This window comes from Malaclemys terrapin, chromosome 6 (assembly GCF_027887155.1).
Source record: "Malaclemys terrapin pileata isolate rMalTer1 chromosome 6, rMalTer1.hap1, whole genome shotgun sequence".
NCBI classification, from domain to species: domain Eukaryota; kingdom Metazoa; phylum Chordata; order Testudines; family Emydidae; genus Malaclemys; species Malaclemys terrapin.
This window is the reverse complement of record NC_071510.1, coordinates 78,200,405-78,207,721: the sequence shown is the minus strand read 5'-3', so window position 1 is coordinate 78,207,721 and position 7,317 is coordinate 78,200,405. Positions and strand designations below refer to the sequence as shown.

The window sequence follows — 7,317 nt, the reverse complement described above, 5'->3', positions numbered from 1 at the left end:
AGTTGAGACACTCAGGGAGCAGAGACTTTTGTAATTTGGCAGAAGGGGTTCCCTCATGGCAGTGATGTGTCTTTTGTCATCCCTGTGAAAATCCACCCAAGTGTGGACAAGTTATAGGCCTCTGAAATCGCAGTTCGGAACATTCTCAGTACACATAGAATTCACATTCAGAATTCACTATCCCCACTGAGCAAATGAGCATGCTTCATCCCAGGACTGCAGAAGCTGAGCAGGAGTTTCCCTAAAATTGTTCCTTCCAGCTTCTGGGACCCTGGGCACCTGAACCAAGAAAAAGAGATTGTCTCTTCTGTGCTTTGAGTGCCTGCTGTGCTGGTGCCCTGGGGAGTGAGGAAGGGGGCTGGATTGGGTAGTAATAAAGATACAAATCTTTATATAAAGTACATTTATTATAATTTCAAAACTACCTATTTGAACTGAGGCCTATAAATCCTTTCCTTTCTGCTTCTAGTGTAGAAGCAATACTGTGGAATATTGCCAACTAGTGATGAGCAAACCTCAGAAGTTCAGAATTTCACTTTGGATACCCACCCTGAAGTTTAGATGTTACTTGAAACTTATCAAAACCTCTACAGTAGAAATGAATAGAAAATCTCAGTCTTCTGGAAAGATTTCTGCTACTTCCTTATTCCATCTAATTTGGAAATCCTGTAAGAAAAGAATTGTTCATGCTGTTTTGGCTGTTCTGATTCCTGTGCCTGTTCAAACGAAGATGTGGAGGAGGTAAATCCTTATTTTATCTGAATCAATTTATCCTTTTCTAATCTCAGTTTTCACAATAATTCAATATACAATACAACGTATGTGTACTAATTTCTGCATCCATATTACAAACTATTAGAATTTTACCAGACAGCCAATAGAGTCCAATCCTGTGAGGTACTGAGCACCCTCAACTTCCACTAAAGTCAATGGGTATTTTGAGTGCTCGGCATCATTCAGGAGTGGGCCCTTAAAAAATTCAAGAACATACAGTTTTGAAGATGGCTGATTCCGTATTTGTTTTAGCCTCTTTGCAGTCCATAAATGAACATGAAGACATCCCTCTACTGAACTTACGTTTTGCTGGAACAGTCCTCGTGGTAAAATATACCTAAGTTTGTAAAGACTCAAACGCTGTTTGTATTCGACCATTTACAACATATGCAGGAAGAGAGGGTGGTAAGGCTATAAACATACCAAATGCTTTTCACTCTGCTCCTTCTCTACCTGCTCATGAATAATTTTGTGCCTGCAATAAGAATACCAAAATGATTTTAAGTCAGTAGCATATTTCAACCTGATGCAAAGAGAGATCACTAGGAGGATGTTCTCTTGGATGAACAGCTGAAAGCCACATCATAGCCCATTCACCTAAAAAACAAAATGCTTGTAATTTCTCTTCCATGCTCCCTTTATACCTCATCATTTGCAGTGTTGTTGGATACTTATTAAACAATACATGATACTAAAGCCGGTCAAAATTTTTCCATGGTAACTTTTTTCCCCCAAGAAAGATATTTTCCCTGTTTTGGGGTAAGCTTGATAAAACTCCAGCCTGTTATTTTTCCAGCAGTTTCAGAGAGTCACTGAAAAACTCTGGTGTGTAAGCTTTTCCTACAGATATTTCAAGGTTTCAATTCTTATTAATCTTTAGCAGAACTGATTTTGCTTTCTCTATGGGTTTATGTTATTAGGTCTCACTATAACTCAGGCCTTCCTCCCCCACCCCACCCCACCCCCATTTTAGTTTTATTAGGGCAAAAGTTTCCTCTCAGATCCATACAGCTGAACTTGACTCTCATATACTGATGCCTGCTTACACAAATCTCTCACTAATGTCAGTAGAGGTTCTGCACACATTTGGGGGAGTGGAATATGAGAAAATGGATATGAGAAAATGTGCTAAGGCTGAGGGCTTTCTTAGAAGAGACTTGAGTCAGAGTAGCGTTTAGTGTTCAAATTCATGTCATAAATGCAAAGGACTCAGAGCACAATGTTTGCTGCTCTATGCACTTAATGCTGTGGCATGATATGCTTTCATAACTGCCTAAACATATTGATTTTCTGTTAAAAGGCTTTTAACATAAATTATGAGTGATTTATGGAATACATTGCAAAGAAACTATTGCTGAGAATGTGAGGATAGTTTTTAAACAATGTCTTTTTTAAATGTAGACTTTAGCTAGACAGTTTCAACCACCACTTATTTTGCTGTACTTTTATTTGATAAGTAGAACCCAGCAGAAGAGCATATGGACACACAGGAACTGAAATAGTTTGTCTTCATTATCTGGTAGACCTGTGCAAGGCTGGAGCCCCAGACAAAAACCACAAGACTGTACAAACTGGCAACTGTGGGTTTGTCTGTTCTCTATTGATTCTATTTCTGGAAAAAAACATGAACCAATGTGTGAATCATGTGACTGGTGAACTGAAGAAGTACCACCAGCAGAAAAAAACTGTTCTGAGACCTTTTGTAGCCCCGTTTTGGTTAGAACCTCAAAAACCTTTTCTGTTTGTTTCTTAACCATTTGCTTTTATCTTTTCACTTTGAGGCTGGATGGTGCAAAAAAGCCAACTCATGATCTGAAGAGTTTTTCCAAATTATAAATGTAATTTCTAGAATTACTAAGATTTAATATTCTGTTTCTTTGTTTGAATATGTATAAGAGCTTCTCTGCTTGTCTCTAATGGGCATTATAAAATGCTCTAATTAGCAATGCCAACTGCAATGAGTTGATCAAATAACCATGAAGAGAACTTTCTAATGCTAGACAGACTGAGAACAGGAGACAATTATGGGACAAAGTTTCAAAGGGTCCTTGCCTCAGCTTCTGTTTCTGTACACAAAAATAACTCAATGTACAGTTTTTGCACTCTATCATTTGTGCATACAAATGCTGGAATGTATATAGGCAAAACCCATTTACACTCAATTTGTATTTGATTTGTTTGTAAAAATAGAGTTTAGTGGATGCCATCATTGCTGTTACTATACAGTGGCTAATCCAGAATTCTACAAAGGAGTTTTCAATTCAGCAAAGTCTTTCTAATATATAAACATCAAAAAGTTGCTTCTAACAGGAATGGAACAATGACATCCTTTAATCAACTATAGACTCTATTTGAAGACTTTAATGAGTGCACAACAAAGATGATTAATCCCTGACTAATTTTTGAAGCATTTTTCTGAAAGATCCACTATGATCTGCCACCTCCTTCTTCCTCTCCACACCAATCTCTTCCCGACACCATTACCAATGCTAATAATCCCCATTCTCTTCCACTTCATGACTTTCCTTGTCTCTGTTCTCACTCCTCGACTATCCTCCTTAATCTCTTACTTTCTTCCCCTCACAGTGTGTTCTCATCACTCCTGTCTTGAGAAACACTTGACCTCACCCACCTATCCAACTACTGCTCTATTTACCTTCTCCGCCTTTGTCTCCAAACATAACAAGTGTGTCATCTAAACTGATGGCTTGAATTTCTCACTTCTGACTCCATCATGAATCCCCTCCAAACTAGCACCCATCCTCCACACTTTACTAAAGTGGCTCACACCAAAGTCTCCAATAGTCTCTCTATGGCTAAATTCCATGGCCTATACCCCCATCTGTACTTGGTCTTGTGGCTGCTTTTGGTGCAGTAAATAATAACCTGCTTGTTGAAAATTTGTCCTCTCTTAGCTTTCATACCACCTTCCACATCTGGTTCTTATCCCAACTCTCTGCTCATTCCTTCAAAGTCATATCTGGTGGGTCCTCTTCCTGTCTATGTGTGTTTTAGTTATATAAGGACACACATACTTCCAAGCAAATGGGTCTTTGCAGAACTGTAGATAGGATGGGGATTTTGATTGTAGATGGGTGCAGCAGTTCAGATGAGATAGCCTCCACCCACTGAAACTCTTCTCCAAAATCTCAATGCCTATTACAAGAACTGATAAAGTTCTGAATTATTTTTCATTTTCATGTAACTCAGATAGCAACAGTGCTATGTTTTGCAGCAACATGTTTTGTGGAAACACAATTGTGTTCAGGTGATGGCACTTGTAAAGGCGAGTGCGACCTTGATAAATTGGCAGGAAACTATATATATATTTTTGCCATCTTCTGTTGCATGGAGCGTAGTTTGCTCGCTAGGATTCTCTGGGTATAACTCACCTAAGCAATTCCCTGCCATTGGTGACACCATTGGTCATTGGTGGCACTTTGGTCTCTCCTGTTGTCTGCCTGTAGTGCATAACAGTTTTCCTTGTGTGGGCTGAAATGCTTCAGCCAGACACAAATTATTGGCCTCCATTCAGGGGTTACTGTGTGAAATGTAACGGCCTGGTTATACAAGAGGTCAGACTAGATGATCTAATGTTCCCCTCTTGCCTTAAACTCTATGAAACTGTGACATTACTGTGTGAAAATACTGATTCACAGTTTCATAATCCTCATGTGTATATATAGTCTTCTGGAGGGGTTATAGCAGCTATGTGGGTATTTTTGGTTGCCTGTGGGTAGATATGATTAATGGATAATAAAATTCCTTCACATTTCTATGAGTTCCTGTTTCACACATCAGTGTTTTTTGTAATTCTTCAAAGTCCTGTGCCTTTGTGCATCTAATTTCTCCTTGATAGTGGTTCGAAACCTTAAACAGAGACAGCAAGAGGGCAGAATGTGGAAATATCCAGGAAATAGAGAAAAATAGTGTAGTCTACACTGTTGCTTTACACATGCTTCAGATATCACAGGTTTCTCTGCTATTCAGTTAAAATAAAAAAAAAATTACCTTAAAAACATCTTTTTCACATGTATTGTCCTTAAGGCTGTCAGTCAGCAGAAGGATATACATATGTCTCAAGAGTACTTTTGTGCTTCACAGAATTTTATCAAGGGAAAATATGTTGCATGTTCTCCTGACTTTCCCAGATTTTCAAATGCAATTCATTCTAGTTTATTCTTGTTTCAAAATTCTCATTTTCTTTGTTTTTTCCAATTCGCAATATAAGTAATTTTCACAAATGGAAAAAAAAAAGATCGATTGATGAAATATTGGAATTGTGCATGGGTGCAAAAAATATAGTCTGTTGATTTGTACATATTTATATTCTATTTCTAAGTTCCATCACTTTGTGACCTCTTTGGCAAAAACAACTAAGAAGAGGGGTGAATAAAGCCTTATGTAACTACAACCAGTTAATAATGACTAGCTATTGTACAGGTTAAGTTCTTGTTAAAACAAGCTAAAAATTGAATTAAAAGATGATAGCTTCAGTGCTATGAATTGTATTTTTCCGCATTGTGGATGCACTTCCAAAAATGCATGTGCTCCCACAAATCTTCCATTTGCGCATGCAAATATATAGTTATGCATGTTATTATAGACATATGAAAATTCATACTCATTATGCCTTATGCTAATCAAATAATATGTACTTATATTGCCCACGTCACTCTAGTATCTGAGCACCTCCAAAGCATTTTAAAAATTGAAATAATAATTTCTCTCTGCCTATTCCCAGCCCACTGGAAAAATAGCCTGACTAGTTTACAGGCTTTTTAAAAATATATGCGTTCATGTGTATTGTGTATCTATGTCTGTGTGTGAAGAAATGATTGAGGGATAGCTAGGCTGAAGAAATGAATTTTGCTGTAAGTTCTGAAAGGGTTCATCTGTGGTCATTCTTATCTCTTGCTGAAGAGATTTACTAGGTCTAGCTCCTGTGCAACTTCTGTCTCTACTACTCAGAACATTCCTTTGTTTGTCAGCAGTTCAATAGTTCTGGTGAGGCACTCTTGTTTATCATCTTTCACGTCAGTCATTGTCAGTCATGGTTTCTGAGTTGTGAGTTTGTGAATGAAAGTTCAGGATAACTCTTATTTTATTTTAACAAGTTTGAACTGATCTAGAAGGAACCAGAAAAAAAATATTGTGCAGGTAGCATACAAATTCAGTTGAGTAGCATAAAACAATGTGAGGATGACAGTGTGATGGGGAGGAAACTAAACTCCAGCCTGGAAGGAAAAATACTGTGTTATAGCTTTAGATATTAAGATAGACCAAAAGTGTTAACATTGATAAAATGTAGAATGTGGAGAGTGGCTGGATCTCAATCAGACCAACACACATTCCCAGGAGAGGAGCAAAACCAAGATATTGGTTCCACATGGGAAGCAAAAGGGTCTGTTCCTTCCTTTTTAGCAGAAAACATGACCATGTTGATTATCATACAGGTTTGGCAGGAAGTGAGTCTGAGGGTGTTTGCTGGACTTTCTACTTTTTTCCATAGTAAAAGTCACTGTTGAGTGAAAACGGCTTCTTTTCATTGCAATATAGCAAAACTTAGTATAGCTGACTCCAGAACAATACACATTTACTGGTTCATAACTTCAAAGGAGTTTAAACAAGTATCCAAATATAAAAAGGATCAAATGAAATGAAATTACTGGTGATAGGCCATACCTCTACAATGTGAATAAAAATTAGATTCACAAACTGGGTTAAAATGTGCAACCTAATTGTGTAAACATTGAAATAATATCAGATGTGCATTGAGAAGCTGAAATGAGCTACAGACAAACATGATTCATGCATCATATTATATTCTATATGCACGCATACTATTGCTTATGATGATAGGGTTTTTTAGAAATTTAAATGCATGCTTTACTTCACTACTGTTAACAAATCAGGGGTGAAATCCTGGCCTCTCTGAAGTCCATTGGGAGTCTGGCTTTCAACTTCAGTGGGGCCAGAGTTTGACCCCTGGATCTTTATAGGATCCAATGTGGCACTTTGGTATAGAAAATATTAAATATACATGCCTAGTTGCAGTAATTGCACATGTAAATTAGACAAATGTATGAAGTAACAAAGTGATTATCCCCTTATGGGGAGTAAGGACTAGTGGTCAATCAACACCTGATCCATGGTATGTCCCTTTAACTCCTGGGACTTTTTAGAGTGGATGAAGACATAGGGAAGGGCAGAGATAGGTGTTGAGAGAGAAGAATATAGTCCCAGGGGAATAGTTTAGGCTTGGGGAAACTCTGCTACTGTTTCCTTAAAGGGCTGGAACCAGTACCTTTGTAGAGTGGCTGGGCAGGGCTCCCCCTCTCTCCCAGCCAGTTGGGACAAGCTCTAGGAAGAAGACAGTATATATTCTGTCTCTTCCTCAGAACACAAGAGATACCAGCAGGAGAAAGTTTGCCTTCTGAACCCTCTTCGCCTGAGGGTAAAAGGACTGATTGGGGAAAGGGCCCGTGGCATGGGAAGCTAGCTGGCCTAAATTACAACTCCAACTCTAGCATGAGAGCTGGG

At 38.2% G+C, this 7,317-nt stretch overlaps 1 long non-coding RNA gene across 1 annotated transcript in view; it reads left to right on the top strand.

Moving 5' to 3' along the window:
• The first annotated feature begins 490 nt into the window (after window positions 1–490).
• Window positions 491–7,317, top strand: part of LOC128839653 (uncharacterized) — a 75,368-nt gene continuing 68,541 nt past the window's right edge. Inside the window, exon 1 of the long non-coding RNA XR_008445493.1 lies at window positions 491–741. This is a non-coding gene — a long non-coding RNA (uncharacterized LOC128839653). The remainder of the gene's footprint in view (window positions 742–7,317) is intronic.